The sequence below is a fragment of the Mercenaria mercenaria genome, chromosome 9 (genome assembly GCF_021730395.1).
Source record: "Mercenaria mercenaria strain notata chromosome 9, MADL_Memer_1, whole genome shotgun sequence".
NCBI lineage: Eukaryota > Metazoa > Mollusca > Bivalvia > Venerida > Veneridae > Mercenaria > Mercenaria mercenaria.
This window is the reverse complement of record NC_069369.1, coordinates 77,239,880-77,261,120: the sequence shown is the minus strand read 5'-3', so window position 1 is coordinate 77,261,120 and position 21,241 is coordinate 77,239,880. Positions and strand designations below refer to the sequence as shown.

At 27.3% G+C, this 21,241-nt stretch overlaps 1 protein-coding gene across 2 annotated transcripts in view; it reads left to right on the top strand.

The window, feature by feature from the left end:
• The window catches only part of LOC123547536 (protein dachsous-like), a 128,843-nt gene that overhangs the window by 98,704 nt on the left and 8,898 nt on the right, over positions 1 to 21,241 (top strand). The gene's annotated exons all lie outside the window — the stretch shown is intronic.

Below are 21,241 nucleotides of genomic sequence, written 5' to 3'. Positions count from 1 at the left end.
AAATCAAAAGAACAATTATAATCAGTTAAAAGCTTACCTGGAATTAAAAGGAATTAGCGTTACTAGGGATGAAATGAAAGCATACAAAAAATACCCGGGTTACCACAGCTATTTCAAAAATCACCCCCATATTTCCATCAAAAGGGTCCCTATACATCAAAAATTGGGGATGAACCTGTCGGTTGGTTTTCCCCCAAAATGACTTAAAAGATTAGAAAATTATGGGAAAAGAAAAATGGAAAAAACTGAAACTCTGATGATACATCTGAAAAAACAGAAGAATTGGGGGAAGCCCAAAAAAATTCAAAGTTGATTTAATAAAAGGAATTAATTTTTAAACTTTTTGATAAAAATAAACACCCACAAAAAGTGTTTTAAATTTTTCAAGCAAATCTAAAAAACCCGAAAAAAAATACTAGGGGAAAAATTAGATAATTCATAGAAATGTATTGGGGGATAAAAAAGAAAATAACATCAAAAAACAGAATTAAAAAAAAAAAAAAAACTTTAAAAGAAGATGAAAAAGAAAATAAAATACAAATCCTAATAAATAAAAGAGACAACTATGTAATTTTTCAGGGGTAATTAAGGGTATTCGTTTTAAAAGGTAAATAAAAACGGAAAAGGATAAAATATCATAATCCTAAAAAGTTTTACCAAAAAGGGCAAATGGTAATTTAATTATTCTTAAAAAAAAATTTATGGTCAAAACAAATTGGTTGAAAAGGATAAATAACGGAAAAGAAGTAATTTTTAACAAAAGTAGTGATGATTTAATTTATTTGATTAATAAAAGAATAACAATAATTTAAAAAAAAATTCAAATTTATTCAAAAAAAATTTTTTAAAGAATTTAAAAAAAAAATCAGGATTACCTACAATAAAAGATTATGAAATTTAAAAAAAAATTAGGGGAAGGGGTTAGACGTTTTCCTGTAATCCAAAAGAATTGGTTAATGACTGGGTTAATTTTTGGGTTTAAAGATCTGGAAAAAAATAATGAAGACTAAAAAAAAAGAAGGGATTAGAAAAAATTTATGAACATTAAAAATGAATTCACTATTACCAGAACAACATAAATTTTTATATAAAAAATTTTTTTTCTGAATATATAAAAGGAACAAAAAAAGTATTAAGTTCTGAAACGTTAAAGATAAAAAAAAAAACCGAGGATTTTACAATCAGATTTAGTCGTTCTTTAAAATTTTTATAAAATTTTAAAAATTATGTTTTGGTTTTTGGGTAGTATTAACACATGACCTCCTTGGCAAATATCAGTGATAATAGACAAAAAAAATTCGTTACAATAAAGGGAAGAATGGAAAAAATTTTAAATTTTTAAAAAAGGTTTTACGTTACACTGATATTAATAATTATATTAGGAAACATTAATAAGTAAGATGATTTTTTAATTTAATTAAAACAAAATTGCTCCAATAAGTTTGGAATTTGATTTAAGTGTTTTAAGATTTTTGATTTTTTAATTACGATAATTTATGTTGGATTTAAGAATGTCAAATTTTTATACATTGCTTGGGTTTGAAAAAAAGCATTGAAAATATGTGGGGGAAACAACACCAAAAAATAACTAACTCTGGGAAAAATTTTACTTCATTGGATTTATTGATAATTCACTTGTTGATGGGAATTTCGTGATATTTCTTGCTTTAAGTACTGCGATTTAACAAAAGCTTTTCCATTTTCAAAAAACCACAAAAAGGGTTTGGGTATTCTGAAATTAATAAAATATTTAAATTCAAAAAGAAAATATTACAGATGTCTTTTTGGGAGAATAAATTATTTTAATGGGTTGAAAAAAAGTTTTTACCCTAATTTTAAAAGAAAATTTAAATTTAAAAATAAAGTTTTAAAACTTTAATTTTGAAATTAAAATTTTTGTTTTTTTAAAAATTACAAAAAGTTTATGACAAAAAAAAAGAAATTTACTTATGTTGATGCTTAACAGGAGAAAAATCAACATGGAAAAGGATTTTTATACTTTAAAGAATTGTTTTCAAGCGGAGTTGTCTTCAAATTTGGCACAGCTGGAAAAAAGCTTTTAACAGCAGGAAAAGCACACTTGAAAATGGAACAAAAAAAGGTTTGGGACAGAATTGGAATTTAGTGCGATAAAATTGTTGAAAAACTTTAAAAAAAAAACCTGCTCCGCAGTTGGTAATTTAATTGCTAAGGAATTTCAAGAAAAAATAATAAAAAATAAAAATAAAATAAAAATAATAAAGGAAATGGGGGGGATATTCATATGAGAAAAAAATAAAATATTGAGGATCTGGGACAGTAAACTATTAAAAAAAATTAAATTTTTAAAAAATAAAGTTTTAACTTTAAAAAAAATAAAAAAAAAAAATAAAAAATATATAATAATACATGTTAAACAAAAAAAAAATTGTGAAAAAATATGAAATTTAACTCCTATTAATTTGATAAAGCTTAATTTGTCCTGGAAATAATGTTAAACAACAAAAAAACGGGTATCATTCAATTTAAAATAAAGTTCAAATTTTATTTGGTTTATGGTTAAATTTTTAAGTAAGTTTTAAAAGTAAATAAGCTTGCTAATGGTAATAATTTTAGGAATGAAAAATTGCTCAATTAAAATGCAGCTTCATTAATTGTCAGTTAGTGGGTTTAAAAAAAAGGAAAAATTTTTTTGAGTATAATTTATACAAGAAAAAAAAAAAAGGATTTATTGAATTGTCGAAGATTAGCAAAATCAACTGGAACAAAATGAGTTTATTTTTTTAATATAAATAAATGCTGGAGCAGGAAGGATCAAGGCGATATAAGAAGGTTTTTCTACTAGGAAGTTTTAATCCAAGGGTGGTGCGAGGTAAATACTAAAATTCCATTAAATAATATTCATTTTTTTTAGGGTTTGAAACTAATATTATACCTCCAAGCAAATTCAAATAACACTAAGCGACGAGATGAAATTAATTTTTAGAGCTAATGCTTGATCCAGGGAGAAGAAATTTAACAAAAATTTAAATTTTATGGGTTCCCCTTTTTGGGTTTTTTTGAATTTGGGTTTTATCTAATTACTACTGAAAGATTTAAAAAAGCAAGATGGTATACCTTTGGGGGAAAAGGTGACACAATCAACTGTACCCAAAATAAATAACCTTTAGAAAACACTGGGGTAATAAAACCACAAAATGTATTTGTTTATTTACCACGACCGATAAAAGTAATTCACAAAACTAACCCACATTTATTAAAAAACATTTAAAATTTAAAGCGCAATGAAAAATTTCTTTGAGCTCTTGTCGCTTGAGTTTGGTAATGGTTTTTTTATCCAAAAAGAATAACAAAATCAAAAATATTGATGAGTAATTAAAATTATTATAAACAAAATAAAAAACTTTCTGGAAGTCTTTTAAATAGATCAAATTTTTATAAGTATTTTGGATTTGTTCATTTTTAAATTTGGGAATATAAAAAGAAGTAATACAAGACCCCCAAACATATTCATTAACAGCTAAAAAAAAAATTCCACCCGCACAAAAATTCGTGTTTTCGCAATTGATTGTTGAAGAAAAAATTTAAATAAAACTTTGGGAAAAGAAAAAAGCATGTTGAAATGAACTTGTCATTGTTAAATGAACTGTCAGTTTTAAAAAAAAAATAAAAATTAAAATAAAAAAAAAATAAATTATAAAATACTCAAATTTTATTGAATAAAAAGTTTTCCTTTCCGATGGACAAAAAAAATTTTGCCAAACAAAAAAATAAAATTCCCATCGTTTAGATTAAAACATAACAATTACATGGAAACTTCCCTTTTTTTTTAACAAAAACACAAATTAATCAAATTAAAAAAGCTGTTGCAAATAAAAAGGGGTTAGAAATTACAATTTCAAAAAACCAAATTCCCCCGTCAAGGTAAAATGGTGGATTTTTAGGGGCTTTAGCTGGTTTGTTAGGGAAAAAAAATTCTTCCAATGGCAGCAAAAAGCTCCAAAAAAAATTAGCCCTCTAGGGATTGGAGCCCTTTCTGGATTGGCCAGTACTGGGTTAGTAAAATCTTGGAAAAAGGATGATTTCAGTAGCTAATGATAAGAAAATATGAATACCATATCTTACACCTAAACAAAAAAAGCAATTAGTAGGTCGGAGTGATTAAATAACCAAAAACAAAAACCAAACGGTGGTTTTTAGTATGTTGGGGTAGTCTGGAAAAACCTTTGATTACTCTTTTTAAGGGGGGGGGGGAAAAGGGGGGGAAAAGATTTTCACAAAGGGGAATTTCACGAATTCCTATAGTAAAAAAAAAAAAAATTTAGTAAAAAGAAAAAAAAATTTTAAACAAACCATATTTAAATTTGAAATTGGGAAAAATGGGTAAAACAAAAAAAAATTAAAAAACTTTGGGGGGTATTTAGTAGAAAAAATTTTTTAAAAATTAAAATAAAGGGTGATGTGGAATTTTAAATTTGACACTTTGTTGCCTGGGAAACATTGGGTTTTTTTTCTTTTTAAAACTTTGTACTTTGACCCATTTGGACTTCCCCCGCCAAGAAGTAATTAAGATATACCAAATGTAAAAATACAAAAATGTTCAATATCAAACAAAAAAAGTAGCTTGCGGGTATTATTGTTTATTTTTCATAAAATTTACAAGTAAAGTACCGTTTTATGAATTTTTTTTATAAAAACTAAAAATTTAATAAAAAAACAAAAAACAAAATATTATAAATTATTTTAATAATAAGGACATTTATTTACTGGAATAATTTAAAATAATGGGAATATTTAATAAAAAATGAAAAAGTAAATAAAAAAGAAAACAATTTAAAAAAAAACCCCTTGTTTTTAACATGTTATACCAAGATACCGAGGTGGATTATTTCAATGGAAAACTGTAAAAAGCTATCCCGGTTTTGTTCAAAAAAGGTAATTTGAACAAAATTAATTTTAATTGCATCTAAAAAAATTTTTGTTGATCAATTAAATTAGATAAAGGGAATAAATTACAATAAAAAAAAAGAAAATTAATTCTTCAAGTTATCATGTAAAAAATAACAGAAAAAAGAATCATTTTATTAATTTTCAAATGAAATTTTAAAAAAAATGATGTTATTTATATTAATTCTTTTAAAAGTTATAAAATTTTATTAACAATTTGGTTCTTAATTTAAGTTTTAATTTAAATTTTAAATTTTAAATTTTAATTAATTTAAGAGTAAGCTAATTACCAAAACCATTTTCAAGAATATATCTTTATCATCATAACATGATAAAGATGTTTTATTTATAAATAACTGGGAAAAATTGTGTTTTTTAGAACGAAAACTTTAAAAGTGTGATTACTTTGGGGGGAATTAAACAAAATATCTTTATAATTTTTATGAACTATTGTTTTCTTAACAACAAGTTTTAATTTCCCTTTACATTTTTTAACATTAACTTCATTTTCTAATAAATAGAATACATTTTACTTCTTAATCCGACAAATTCAACAATGGGAAATGCCGGCAGCTTCATCTTTAAATTTTCCAATTACTTTTTTATTATTGTCGAAAAAATTTTGAATTACATCGTAATCACTATTATCAAATAAATCTTTGGTCCTTATAAAAATCCTCATATGCATCTTTGGTTTTTTATTCTTACATAATGAATCAGTGTCAGTAAATGGGTAATTTACAATTACCCTCGTACTTTTCCTAATGTAATTATAATGAAAATCATACATTAAATATTTTGATAAATCTAGAATGCACTTTCCCAACATAACAAGGTCTGTTTAATAAAAAACTTTCTTTTATTCTATGAATACCAAACAATTCTTTTTAAAACATCGTTGAACAACAAATGAAGGTTTGGCTATGTATTTTTAATAAAATATTTTCATCATTGTGTTAATTAATATTAATCCTCTTGCGTAAATTCTCCACGTCTTACCAAATACAGAGTTGTTCATTAACAAAAAAGTCCTTTTTAAATGAATTTTTTGCTTTAGATCTTTTTGAGTATTAAAAACAATATACTTTTTAACCAAGGAGATGAATCAAAAGTTAATATTTTGTGTAGTTTTGTTACTTTTAACCCCAATGTGTATATAGTTCAAAATTTTAAAAAGAACTACATAATTTTGTTTTTTCATAAGTTTGGAACCCAATTTTTTTACATTACTTTTTCCTATTTCAAAATTTTGTTTTTTAAAATTTTTACTATAATCAAAAGCCATTGATCTGGTATAATAATTTTTTTAGGAGCTAAAAGGATAATCATTATGTACAGTATGTAATTCTTTTGGGTATTCAAGACACATTCAAACTATAAAGTTAGTTTTACCTTTTGCAATTAATTTCTTAAATTGTTTTTCGGATATAAATTTAAAGTTTCCAGGGGGAAAGGTTACACATAGCCCAACCGAAAGATTATTGGGTCGGGGTCAAATGTATTTGTTTTCTTCTTTTGAATTATAACTTTCAAAATTTTTTATTGTTTGCTTTCTATATCTGTTTGAAAAAACTTTTTTCCCCCTCTCAGTCCCTTTTCAAAAAAGTACTTTATAAATATCAGTTATTAAATCTAATTAATTCCATCATTTTAACTTTTGCTCCCAAGCTAAACCGGGCTACTAAAAAATGAAAAGGACTAATTTTATACTCAAACAAAATTTTCTAAATTTTTCGAATACTCGCTAAAAGTAAACTCAGTTTTTTAAATATAGATCATGAATTCCCTTGTTTTTTTTTTAAATTTTTTAGAAATTTTTTGAGTTCGTATTCATTACAGATTGGGTTTCATTTTTAAAATTTAAAAAAAACCTTCTTTAGAAGGAAATTTTGTTTCTTTAAAATTTTTTAAAAAGAATCCTGTAATCATATGGGTAAACACCTTTTTTTTTTTATAAATTAATGCTTTTCACAATCAAATTCTTTTAGATAAAAAATTTAAATTCTGGAAAATTTTTTACTAGGTTATCCCCTATTTAGCATAAATTGAAATGAATCAATAAAAAACCAACGGAAAACAAAATGCCAATATCTTCCATTTGTTAGAAAACATTTAAATTTTCTTTTTTTAAAATTTTCCATTTTTGCTAATAAGAGACGTCCTAACCTCTTAAATAGAAAATAACAGGAATTTTATGGTTAGTTTAAATTAATATTACATTCGAGGAGCACTTTTCCCCTGAAATTTTTCCCGTTATAGACAGTGATCAGTACTTTGATTTAATTTTTATTATTCTTTTCACAAAAATGACAAAACTTTTTTTTTTTAAATTCACTTTATTTTTTTTTTGACATTCTTGTTTTTGAAAAAGTAACACTAAATATTTTTTTTACAATATTCTCTTCCCAACATTTTTTAAATAAATTTTGAATGATTGGGGCCTCAAAAAATTGGGGGGGTTAGTATAATTTATCGTCATAACAACAAAAAAACTTTAACCCGTAACCCAATTTATATTGTAGGTTTCAGAAATGAAGTTTCATTGAGGGAAAAAGCATTTAAAATTTTTTAGTTTTTTGATTCAAAATCAGCAAAAACAAAGGGGAATGCTAAAACTTATGAAAATTTTTAATTTATTTATTCCCCTTTTGCATTTTTACACCTTGGATACCTTAATAGCAAAAAATTTGGAATTGTTCATTTTTATTCTTTCATTTGTAAAATTTGCAGAACTTTTACAATGTTTTTTTGTTTCTTTTGGGGGTTTTTTTTAAACATTAATTATTAAAGTTTTTTATCCCAAACATAAGTTGGTACATTCTTGGGGGCTTACAGTCATCATCTTTATTTTATTTTTTATTTTTTCATTAGAATTAGCAACATGTACTTGTTTTTGTATTGATATTTTGATATGTAATGGGATAAATCTATTTCTTAAAAAAATATTAAATGAATTTTCTTTTAAAAAACTTCAATTTTAGGTATTTGTTTTAATGTAACGGGAAAATTTTAAATTCCAGAAACAAGCGTTAATGTTTTTTAATTTGAAATTTTTTGAGGATTTTTTTCACGGAAATTTGTAACTAAAGACACCACTAAAACATTGTTACATCATTTTTTATATTTTTTTAATCCTTTCATTGAGTTGTAAAGGGTTTTTTGGAAATTCTAAAAAACTTGGCACCATGGAAACTTTATCTTTTTTATAAAAAAAGGGCATCAACTGACTCTTTTCTCCAGACCCTTTCGAAACCAATTACCAATTCTATTATTATTTCCAAAAGCGATGTAAAGTTTTTTTATTTTTTGTAAATATTTCTAAAGCCTTTGAGAAAATAAGCTTTTTTATTTTGTATCATTTTTACCATTTTTGCAAAATTTATTTTTAAAAAAACTTTTATTTTTATCCCTTTTTAAAGTTTAACAGTTTAAGTTTTTCAAAAGAGTTGTTTATTTTTTAAAAAATTTTTGATTCTTTGATTTTGTCTTATGTAATTTAATTTCAAATTCTATAAATTTTTTTGAGTCTCTATTTCCATAATATTATATTAGAAAAAAATTTCGTTAAGCAAAAAAGGTTAAAAAATTTTTAAAAAAATAATAAAAAAAAAATTTTTAAAATTTATTTTAAAGAAGAAATAAAAAATTTTAAAAATTTTTTTTTTTTCCCATTTTTTTAAATTTCCACATTTTTCGTTTTCTCCTTTGCAGAAATTTGTTTTTAACCCAAAATTAATACCAAGGCCCTTTAAAGCGCAAATTTGCTTTTTAGTTTTTTCCATTGTATACAGCGGTTACAAAACTTTTTTAGGGTTTTTTTAATTTTTTGGGGTTGGGACTCCAAAACTTTTTAAAACGAGGTTTTTTTAGTACTCGAGGGTACAGCTTTTTTTTCTCATTAATAGAAACCCAGGGCCACAAATAAAGTTCTTTTTTCGAAGATAAGGATTAAAACATTTTGTAATTTTTTAATGCATGATTTTTTATATTCATCGCTAACTATTTGATCAGTTTTTATTAAAAACATTTTTTCTTTAAAACTTTCAATTAATTTTTTTCTGGATTTTATTTCTCCTAAAGTGCTAGATAATTTTTTCATATATTCATTCCCTTTTTATTAACCACTATAATTTTAAATACTTTTGAAAAAAAATTCTAAAAACGACGTAAAATTTAATACAGCTTTCTTCTTTTTTACTTTTGTATCCGTTAAGTTTAAATTTCCTTCATATACGTTTCAAAGGCTTGAATTTTTTTTTCTTTCCCGCTTTCTAAAAGTTTTGTAAAAAAAATCCTGAAACTTGCCTTCTTCTTTATTATTTTTCCCAAACCGTGCTTTTTTTAAAAGTTGTTTTTTTTGGAGATGTGCTTTTTAAAAAAAATTTTTTGTCGTCAATTTTGGGCGTTAGAAAAATGGGAATTATGATGGAACAGCCCAGCAAATGCTACAAAATAGGAAAAGTGGAACAAGTGAAAAGCACTGAACAACCCAAAAACCCTGCTTAATTAAATCCGGTATTCTCTCCCAAAATTTATAAATTTTTTTGTAAAGCGAGCTAGTTTTTAAGTGAATAATTAATTTATCTATTGTTTTTTTCCCCTTTTTAGAAATTAAAATTTTTTTTGGACCATTTATATAAAATTTTATTTTTAAATTAAATTTCTTTCATTCACAAATGGTCCCAACTATTTAAAAAATTTTCATTGTAAACCCTTTCCATTTTTCAAAGTTGTTTTTTCTTTTAATCCGTCTAATAAAATTTTTCTATTTTAAAAACTCTTTTGTGAGGGAAAATTCTTGTTCATAAATGAACTTGAATTTTCATTATTTAAATCTTTTAAAAGGTACTTCGGGGTTTGTTTATTAAATTTTATAAAATAAATATTCCTCTGTCCAGTTTTGGGGTATATCCTTTTTCAAAAGCTTTAAAAGGGTTAAACGAACCGATCCCCAATTTTTTAAAATTTTGTTTTACTTTTTGGTATTTTTAAATCACCATAAAATTTAAAAAACAGTACTTTATTTAATTTTTTTTGCTTTTGGTTGGTGTCATTTTTATACAGAAGGGTTTTTTTTTGTTTTAAATTTTTCAACCCTATCCGCAAATTTTCTAAATAAGTTAATTTTATTTTGAAAAAATTTTACATTTTCTTTTTAAACTTCAAATTTAAAACTTTCTATTTACAGCCTTTCCTCATTAAATGTATGGTACAAAAAATTATTTTTTTTTCAAAAATATTTAACTTTTTATTAAAAATTCTTTTTCCCCATTACCCCTAAATTATGGGGAAACGTCCCCTAAAAAAAAATTTTTTTTTTGCTTTAGTAAAAAGATTCTCCAGTTTTATTCTTTAAGGGAAAACCCCAAACATTTTTCTAAATTTATCAATAACGTTTAAAAAGTATTTTACTCCTTTATTAATTTTGAAAAGGCATGTCAACTAAATTTAGTGACCAAATATCATCAATTCATTAACAAACACTCTTCGTTTTATAAATTTTCTTTTAATTGGTTTGGGGAAACTTCTGCTAATTTACGCCCCTTTCCCAGGGGAAAAGGGTTACACATAGCCCAACCGTAAAATTTTTGGCGTCGGGGTACAAAATGTATTTCTTTCTTTTTTGAATTTAATCTTCATATATTTATGTTTGCTTTACTATACTGTTTGAATATAACTTTTTCCCCTCTCACCCCTTTTCAATAAAAAGATAAAAAACAATACATTATTAAATCAAACTAATTTCCCATCATTTTAAACATTGCACCCCAAGCTAAACCAGGGCTACAAAATAAAAAAGGGACAAATTTTTGTAACTCTAAACATAATTTCCTAAAATTTTCAAATACATCACTAAAAGTAATGTCATTTTTAATAAGATCAAAATTTTTTCTCCCATTGTTTTTATTTTAAAAATTTTTCCAAATTTTTTTTTTAGCATGTCGATTCATTATAGATAGTGTTTCATTTAAAAATTAAATAAAACCTTTTTTAAAAGGGTAATTCTGTTTCCCTTTAAAATTTTTTAAATGAATCCATGAAACAAGGAAAACCCCTTTTTGTTTTTAAAAAATTTAATGCTTCACATCAAATTCTTAGTAAATTTTAAAAATTCGGAATATTTTTTACAGGTTACCAATGTTTGAACTAAATTGAAATGAACAAAAAAAAACCAAAGCGAAATCATAAATGCCTATATCTTTCCAATTGTTGGAATAACAAAATTTCTTTTTAAAATTTTCCCTATTTGTTGCATAATAAATGACCGTCATAACCCTTAAATTATGAAAAATAACGGGAATTTTTAAAGGTTATTTAAAATTAAAAATACTTCTGATGAGCACTTCCCCGAATTTTCCTGTTATATGACATGATCACGTACTTGATTGAATTTTTTAAAAAAATTCTTTTTCACAAATATGACAAAACTTTTGTTTTTTTTTTTTTTCACTTTCATTTTTTTTAGAAATTTTTGTTCTTTGTTAAAAGTTAACACAAAATATTTCTTTACATATTCCTCTTCCCAAGCATTTTTTCAAAAACTTAGAACTGCTTTGGGGCCTCAAAACGGGGTTGGGGTTTAGTATATTTTTCGTCAAAACAACAAAAAACTTTATACCTTAACCCAATCTATATGATTTTGATATGGTTTCAGTAAATAAGTTTTCAGTTGATGGTAAAGCTTTTAAAACTTTTTTATTATGATTCAAAATCAAAAAAAATTAAAAAAGGTCGCTAAAACTTTATGAAAATTTTTTAATGGGTACTTTACTTCCCTTTTTTTGGCTTTTTTTACACCTTGGGAAAAACCTAATAGCTAAAAAATTTTGGGAAAAATTTTTCATTAATATCTTTCATTTGAAAAAATTTGCAGACAGCTTTTACAGAAGTTTTTTTTTTTGCATGTTTGGTTTTGTAAACAAAAACTATTAAGTTTTTTTACCCAAACATAATTTTGGACTACTTTCGGGGGGGCTTACAGTCATCATCATATTTTATCATTTATTTTATCTTTATAATTGAAACATTCACAGTTTCTTCGTTTTGATATTTTTAAATTTTAAAATGATAAATACATTTTTTATAACCAAATAAATTAAATATATTTATTTAAAACTTCAATTTAGGTTTTTTGATTTAATGTACGGGAAATTTAATTTCCAGAAAAACAAATCTTTATATTTTTTTAATTTTGAAATTTTTTTGAGGATTTTTTAAACGGGAAAATTTGAAGCAAATACACCATCTAAAACATTCGTTATCACTTTTTTTTATATTTTAACCTTTTCATTGGATTTTTAATGGGGGGGTTTCTAAATAACTGAAGAGCCATGGACTATACTTATATCTATTTTATAAAGAGCATAAACTGATTTCTATTCTCCACCCATTTCCCCTTCAAAACCCAAATTACCAAATTCATTTATTTTCATCAAAGCTTGAGAAATTTTTTTTTTATTTCATTTGTATTAATTTTTTAAAAAAGCCTTGATTGAAATAACGTTTATAAATTGTATCTTTTTTAACCCTTTTTTGCAAAGTTATTTTTAAAACACTTTTTTTTATCCTTTTAAAAGTTTAAGTTCAGATTAAGATTCATAAGAGTTGTTTATAGAAAAATATAATTGATTTTTTGGATCTTGCTATATGAAATTTTAATTTTAAAATTCTTAAAATTTTGTTTGTGACTCTAAATTTCCCTATATATTAATTTAAAATAAAATTCGTTAAGAAAAAAAGGATTAAAAAAAAATTTAAAAAAAAATAAAAAAAAAATAAATAAAGTTTTAAATTATCTTTAAGAAGAAAAAAATTTTTAAAAATTTATATTTTTTTCCCATGTTTTTGATACCCAAACTTTTTACTCGGTTTTCTCCTTTGCAGCACATTGTTTTTAACCCAAATTTAAATCCCCAAGTCTTTAGAAGCCATAATTTTTTTATATTTTTTTTTCTTCATTAAAACACAGCGTTACAAAATTTTTAGGGTTGTTTCAATATTATTTGGTCGGGGACAACCTTTTTTTTTAAAAACAGGGGTTTTAGTACTCGGGGTTACAGCATTTTCTTCTTCATTAATAAAAACCACAGTTCCTTTTCAAAAAAGTTCTTTTACAAAATAAGGATCATAACATTTTGAATTTTATCAATGCAAAATTTTTTATATTCTTGCTAACATTTGATCAAGTTTTGATTTAATAACTTTTCTTCTTTTAAGAATTTTTATGTTTTTTGGCGGGATCTTTTTTTTCCCAAAAGTGCAGATAATTTTGGCATAATCTTTCTTCACCTTTCTATTAACCATCATATATAAAAATACTTATAGAAAAAAAATCTCAAAAAACCACAAAAATTTAAATACGCTTTTCTTCTTTTTTATTTTTTGATCCGTTAATTTAAAATTTCCTTCAAACGTTTCAAAAGGGCATTAAATATTTTTTTTTTCCGCTTTCTAAAGATTGTAAAAAACCTGAATAATTTTGTTTTCAAATTTTTACTTTTTCCAACCGTCTTTTGTATAAGTTTTTTTATTTTGTGATGATTGCTTTTAAAAAAATTTCTTTCGCAAGTTTTATCTTTTAGTAAAAATGGTAATTACTAAGGAACAGCCCAGCAACGCTACAAAATAGGAAAGCTGGAAAAATGCAAATGCGCTGAACAACCAAAGACACCTGCTGTAATAAAAAAAACCGGTACTTATCTCCCCCACAAAATTTATAATTTTTTCGTAAGCACAGCATTTAAATTAAGTGAATAATTAATTGACTATTTTTTCTATTCCATTATAGAAATAAATTTTAGGGGGCCCTTTTTATAAAATAAATTTTAAAAAAATTTCTTTCAAATTTACAAAGGACCCAACAAAAAAAATTTTTCATTGTAACCTTTTCCCTTTTACTAAAGCTTGTTTTTTTTTATAGTCCGTCAATAACTTTTCTATTCTAAAAAATTCTTGTTTATAGGGAAAATTTTTTGTTTTAAAAAAGAACCTTGAATTTATTCATTTTTTAAATCTTTAATGTACGTTCTGGATTTGTATTTTTAATTTATAAATTATAAATATTTTTTCTTTCCAGTTTGGTGTATATCCTTTTTGCTTTAATTTGCTTAAACGAACTGATACCAATTTTAAATTTTTTTTTTACTTTTGGTATTTTTTAAAACCATATAAATTAAAGAAAAAATACCTTTTTTAAGTTTTTTTACAGCTCGGGTTTGGGGCATTTTTATACTAGAAAGTTTTGTTTTGTTATATTTTTATCAACCATATCCGCAAATTATCTAAATAAGTATAAGTTTTATTTTGGGGAAAATATTTTACTTTTTCTTTTAAAAATTCAATTTAAACTTCAACCGCCTTTCCTCATTAAAAAATTTTGGGCAAAATCAAATTTTTTTTTCAAAAAAGATTCAAAATTTTTTTATAAAACTTTTTTTTCACACCCATAATTTACTGGAAAAAAAACCCTTCCCCAAAAAACCAAAACCAGTAACAACTCCAGTTTTTTCTTTAAGGGAAAAACCCAACATTTAAATAAAATACAAAAACGGGAACAAGTATTTACTCCTTATTATATTTGAAAAAGCTTGCAGAAAAAAAAATCAGCGACCAAGTTCACAATTCATTAACCAAACACTCTTCGTTTTATAAAAATTTTTTTAATTGTTTTGTAATTCTTCTGCAATTATCCTCCATGTATTCCGGGGGGATACTCTACCCCCTTTTCCCGTTTTTTGATTTTTTTCCGAGACCAATTTATTTCGTTTTTTAAGCTGGTTTACACAAAATTTTTCAATCTTTTTTCCAAATGTTTTTTTATTTAGTTTTTTTAAATTGGGAAAACATTTGCTTATCACTGTACCCTTTTTACACCACTGTCATAGCAAAAATCATGGTCCAACATACGCTCCAGTTTTTTTTGACAGGGGGCCAATATTAGGGGGTTTCCTGGCCCCAATAAATTTTAACCTGGAAGGTTAAACCCCAGGAATAAAGGAACTTGCTTTGTGAAATCTAAATACCCCCTGAAATTTTAAAAAACTTTGTTTTAATTTTTCCACAAAACAAGTACCTTTATCATTTTTTCTCCCCCCGTTTTTTGTTATAACAAAATAGGATTTTTTATTTCAGTTAACTTCTTTTTTCAAACAATATTTTATTCAAACCATCTATACAAGTTTTAAAATTATTTTAAAACTAAAAAAGTATTATTAAACAAAAAAAGTTTAAATACCTTTTCATTTTATCAATAAAAATAACTGCCAAAAGTTTGCAATTGGGAGACATTGTCCATTTTCTGCCCTTTTCAGAAAAAAGGGAGGGCTTTTGATTGGTTGAATTGTGTTTGCCAACGTTCGCCAAAAATTTTGCAAGTTGCAGACATTTCACATTGCTGCCACTTGCAATTTTGGCAAATATTTTGGTGGAAGTGTTAATCATATTTTACTTAGGGTTCATAAAGTCTAGAAAATTTGTTTTAAATTTGTTAAATTTACATTAACGTTTAGGTCCGGGTTTAAAATTTAATTTTGGGGAAAAATTTGAATTTGGGCCTTGGGTTTTTTTAAAAAAAGGGGCTAATAAAATTGAAAAAAGTGGCCAAAACCCTCAATTCTTAAAAACCACATTTTATAAATTGATATTTTCAATATGCCAATTTATTTTTTCCCCTGTTCTTTTTATAAGTGCTTTCCCCATTTTTTTGAACATAACAATATACGTTTTTAATAATGACCCTACGTGTTTTAAAAAGAAATATTAAAATGTTTCAGTTAAAATTAACAAAAAAACTTCAAAAGCAAATATTTTAATTTAAAATTTAGTCTTTATTTACAATTGCAAAATTCAATTTCTTGTTACATTTTTGTTGTTTTCAGATTATTGTTTATATTTAGATACATCAACAGTACTTTGAAAAACTGAGGCATAGATAAGATCTTATCTATGTGTCTGATAAAAACGAACATCATTCGCACAATGAAATGTTGATTATCAAACATGTAATCGTCCTCATAATAATGACTGTAACGAAATAAGATTGTCCTCATAATAAATTTGACGTTATAAAACGAAGCTAAGAACCAATCCTCATTATTACGACAGAGGTCGCCGTATAATAATTAACTGCTCCCTCTAGGGTGCAACGTCCATTTTCACCTCGTGAAAAACACTGCGACGAAGTGTTCAAAGTTGCAAAATACGACAATTTTGACCATGTCTGAAAGGGGTTGACACGGCTCGAACCCCTATGACCATGATATATACAGGTATCATACATAGTCTTGTAGGCATAGGTCCTAGCTAAAGATTGAGACCCTGTTTGTGTACCTAGGGTAGCCCGAGGGGTCAGGGCAGGTCGTACAAGGTCACAAGGTAGTGTTCGAACTTAGAAAGTCTGCCTATTTTGTACGTGGGAAAGAATTTCAATAAAGTTCGACCCTGTATCACCAAATCATATACCCATATCATACATTGACGTGTAGTTATGGATCCTGGCTGGCTATCGATTGACACCATGTTCGAGATAGCACTAGGGGTCGGGGCGGGTCGTATAAGAACACTATTTGGTCTTCTAACATATTTGACCATGCCTAAAGGGTTATCGACCGAGTTCGAGCCCCTATGCCAAAGAAATATACATATATCATACATGGTCATATAGGTATGAGTCCTGGCTATTGAATGAAATCAGATTTGAGTATCTGACATACACGTAAGGGTCAAGGCATGCCATTTATGGTCACCGAGAAGTGTTCAAATTTAGGAAATATGTCAATTTTGACCATGTCTGAAAGGCTTTAAACCCGGTTCGAACCCCTATGACCATGATATATATTATGTTATATGGTGGTAAAATTTCGTTAATATAGTTTATACAGTTTCCAAAACACGCAGTTTGTCACGTTATTTTAGGACAACCCTCGTACATGTATCATACATGGTCGTGTAGGTATGCAGAGTCGAATAAGGACACCGTTTTGTCTTCCAGCTTCGTGTTTTGACCATGACTACGAGATATTCGACCGGATTCGAGCCTTTATGCCAAAGAAATATACATATATCCTACATGGTTGTATAAGTGTAAGTCCTTATCGATTGAGACCATGTTTTAGTACCTAGGTTAGCCCTAGAGGTCAGGGCATGTCATATATGGCTACAAGGTATGCCTCCAACATAGAAAATACGGGTTTTACCAAGCCTTGAAGGCTTTGGACCCAGTTGAATCCCGTTTGGACAAAACATGTACCAGTTTTATGCATTGTCGACTAGGTATGGGTCCTGGCTACAAAGTAAGACGATGTTCCAGTACCTGAGTTGGCCATGGATGTCATGGAAGTACGGAATTTCAGTTGATATTGACACTATGCTAGATTTTGACTTTTGTTCGAGTCTCTACATCCCGGGTACCTACCTATGGATATGTTAGTAGATGTCTAAGGTTTACATTAGAACTACTTACAAGTCCATTTGATGTCATCAGAGCTCAGGACAGGTCTCAGAATGTGACCAAACTTGTTTTATGCGATGGGGTACTGGCCAAGACTGAGCTGGCCCGAACAGGAGAGTTGTGAGAATTGCTCAAATGGGGTCATTGGACTGCCTTAACTGCTTTGAAAAGTTCATAATTTGAGAATATTACCGGACTTTGACCTAAGACCTTGACCGCTAGTCGACGTGTTCGAACCTAATTTGCTTCCTTTAGCTACTGACTTGCCCTTTGCAACAAGGTATCATTTATTAAAATCGGATATAAGGTTATGAAGATATGACTCTTCCGATAAGGTCCATCCCTCAACTTAATATAAGAAGTATGCATATTTTCAACAAAACAAATGTACATTTTGAGAAGGTCTCCCGACAAAACCGTCGGTGGTAAATATATACAAATTACATATCTTTCTAGACAATTTTAATTTTCATTAAAATATCTTGTTTCGAACATTCTACAATAATTTGAAGTAAATGAAAAACACCGATTTTTTCCGTACATACAGCTTTTTTCCTAGATTACGTACAGACGGACGATCATATTCTTTTGCTACAACCTTTCAGATATTATATTTTTTATGAAAATAAGTTTTAACTTTTTATTTGCAGTAATTAACGCAAAATAAATAGTTTATATAAGCACGTTTTCCTTATTTTACGACTAATATTTTACAAGCCAAAAATGCCAAAGCTCAGCAAATGTTTCCGACGGGGTGTCTGTTTGTGAAAAATTGATTTTCATATTCGTTTAAACGAAAGTTCCAACTACCTATTTAAAGAAATTTCAATTTAATATCTTGTTCCTAACGCTTTTTATAATAAAAAGAAGTAGATGAAATTTTTGAAAAAATGCAACAAAAATACAGTTATAGGGTCCCTATAGCAATTCTACAGATCGTACAGACGGACAAAACTTACATGAAACTATTTATTTCCATAGAAATAATAGATATACACCAAAGCGTGTTACTTTAGTTGTTGTAAAATATTTTTTAGATACATAAGGTATATTTACGTGTTTCTTTTTACGTTTGGACCTGGCAACCATGATCGAGCCCGGTCGACCCTTAAGATCAAGTTTATACCTTGTGCTATCCCTTTATGAAATAGTTTTTGGAAAGTTCTACAAATACACGTAATTTTTATTAAGATATCTTTAGTACTTTTGTCGTAATGACATTTTTTAAATTGATTTCTGGCCCGGGGTCCGAACCCCTCTAGAGACCGGTCTGACCCAACCAGGGGGTTCTGAATGTCTTTTATTGTGTAGTATTTAATAATATCTAGATAAAAATGTAAAACCATACGAGAAAAGTACAGGTTTTTACACTTTAATTTCGATTTCAAAAATTCGATATCTGGGACATACCCGATATCCGACACCCGGACCCTTGGGTGAGAGGAAAATGTTCGAATCTGACCTTCATTTTTTGCATATGGACTGAGAAACCCCTGCGAGATCTTGCCTGGGTGTGCTCATCATTTTAAGCTTTTTAGAACAAAATCCATGATTTTATTTGGTAGTCTAAGAGTTGAAAAATGAGATGGTGAAAGTGAAAATCTAAAAAACGTGCATTATTCGGGGATCTTGGAATTTAGACTTCCTCATTTTTTGCGGTTGATTTTTTTCTTAGGTCATGGTTAGGGGTCGGGTCAAGGCCAACCGTTTTGTAGATCTACATGTACTTGGGGACCAACCAAAGTCCGTCGGGTTCACTTTCTAAGTCGAAAAAAAAGACATCGACATTGACTCCTTTGAGCTTCGACTGTTTTTTTTTTGGTAACTACTATGAATTTTGATACCGGGGTCATCATTTAAATGTTTAGAATTACCTAAGCTTTATTTTTGAATGGAACGGCTTCAGGTGGCCTAATTTTTTCGTATGAAATATTCACGGTCGACACCGGTACGGGGAGCGTTTATTATTTTTTTACTGTTTTAGCTGTTAACCCCATTTACTTAAAAGGGCCCATTTTGAATAGCGCAAAGAGTCGAATTTAGCTTGACAACATACAGTTGAAATGACTAAAATGTCATTCATATGACCAAATAAAAATAAAATTAAACATAGGAAAATGAAGTTTCTCAATGCCATTTTAAGCATACTTAAAATGACAAAGTTTGCAAAATAAATTCTTAATAATGATTAAGATAATTGCATATAAAGTCCTTTAAAGCTACTTTCCATGGAATCGCAAGCTATCTTATCATTTGTCTATTTTTTCTTTATGGTTTTAGACTATGCGAATAGCAATTATTTTATTTAAATTCCATTTTGTTACTTTGTAACCGCTTATTTTCCTCGGAGTACCGAAAACTATTTTTCGAACGTGAAATTGAAGCTTTGCTTTTTTATAACTGCTAAGTGTCGTCGACGACAGTTAATAGTTTACCATTGAAATCTTTGAAAGTACGCCAAATTTAACAATTATCAATGTTTCACTATTGAAACCAGAATTATTTGACCACGTACAAGTAGAATTATTTTTTTCTATAACGAAATTTAATTAGACTGTGGAAAGCACTTTAAATTAACTTTGACTCAACGGTTTTCATATTGTTGACATAGATAGCAAATTGAATACTTAATTATTATCAAAATATCTGCATATGTATTCTTATGGCTGAATTATAAGAATCATTTTAATTTTCTTTGGTTACAACATTAAAAGTAGTGTTATAATTAAAATATCACAATATACATATAAATAGGGATAATGCACTTCTAAAAAGCAATATGGGAAAAGAATTGGCATATTGAAATATCAATTAATAAAATGTGTGAAATGGCGGATATCCCCTTCAATATGATATATGTATAATAATTTTCTGAAATATTGTTGAAAAACGACGTTGAACACAGAAAAAGTTTAGAGGTGAAAAATTTGCATCGAATAAATGTATGCTATACAAAAACTGATAAAACAAATAAAAAGGATGAATATATTATGGTCAACTTTTGTCCAAAATAGGGTACTTCGAATCAAATTGGGATAGCACTCTACTCAAAGCCATGTTCTGTCCCTCCGAGCACTGACCGTGCGTTATTGGCCGATCGGAACAAGAGGAATATTGTACTTATCGTATGTGTATCTGCCGGATTTCGAGCCCTTGCGGCGACAGTATTAAACGCTGACGTATCTGTATAGGTATCCGTGCTCTATCGCACACCGCTCCATAAAACTAGTTTGCGCATAGAACGGATAAATTTGGCGATCATTGTTTTTTAAATTTAGGGTAATATCATACAATTCTCAGTAGTATCCGAGCGACTTCAGTGTAAACTCATATACCAGTATAACAAAATAACATCCGTATCGTCCTCTGTCGAACAGATCTGGTTTCTTGAAATTATCTCATTTCTTTATTTTTATTGCACACCGTGTCCACCGTATACGTCGCATTTACGGCAGGTATGGTAAATGCACGGTTTATTGTACGTTCAATTACCGACATTTCCTGTTGATTTTGTCCTTGATTGTTAGTTAAAGGGTGACTCACACTTTACGGAAATACCAGTTAGCGCCTCGATCACGTAGTCAATACATTGGTTGTTAGTATAGGGTTTTGGTACGAGTTATACATGGAGTGCTATTTTAAGAGCGTCTTATTACTTGTAGTTTCTTTGATGGGGGATGAATAACTACCGTCAAGGTGATTTTCAGAACAATTAGTCGTCTTAATAGTGCTCGAAATGCGGTTTTCAATATAAATTATTGTTGTTCTACAAAATTGTTTTATCAAATATTTATTTTAGGCACAATACAAGTTATTCCATGAATAGTTCTAGAAAGCTATTATGGGTTTTCATGACGAACAGTTTTG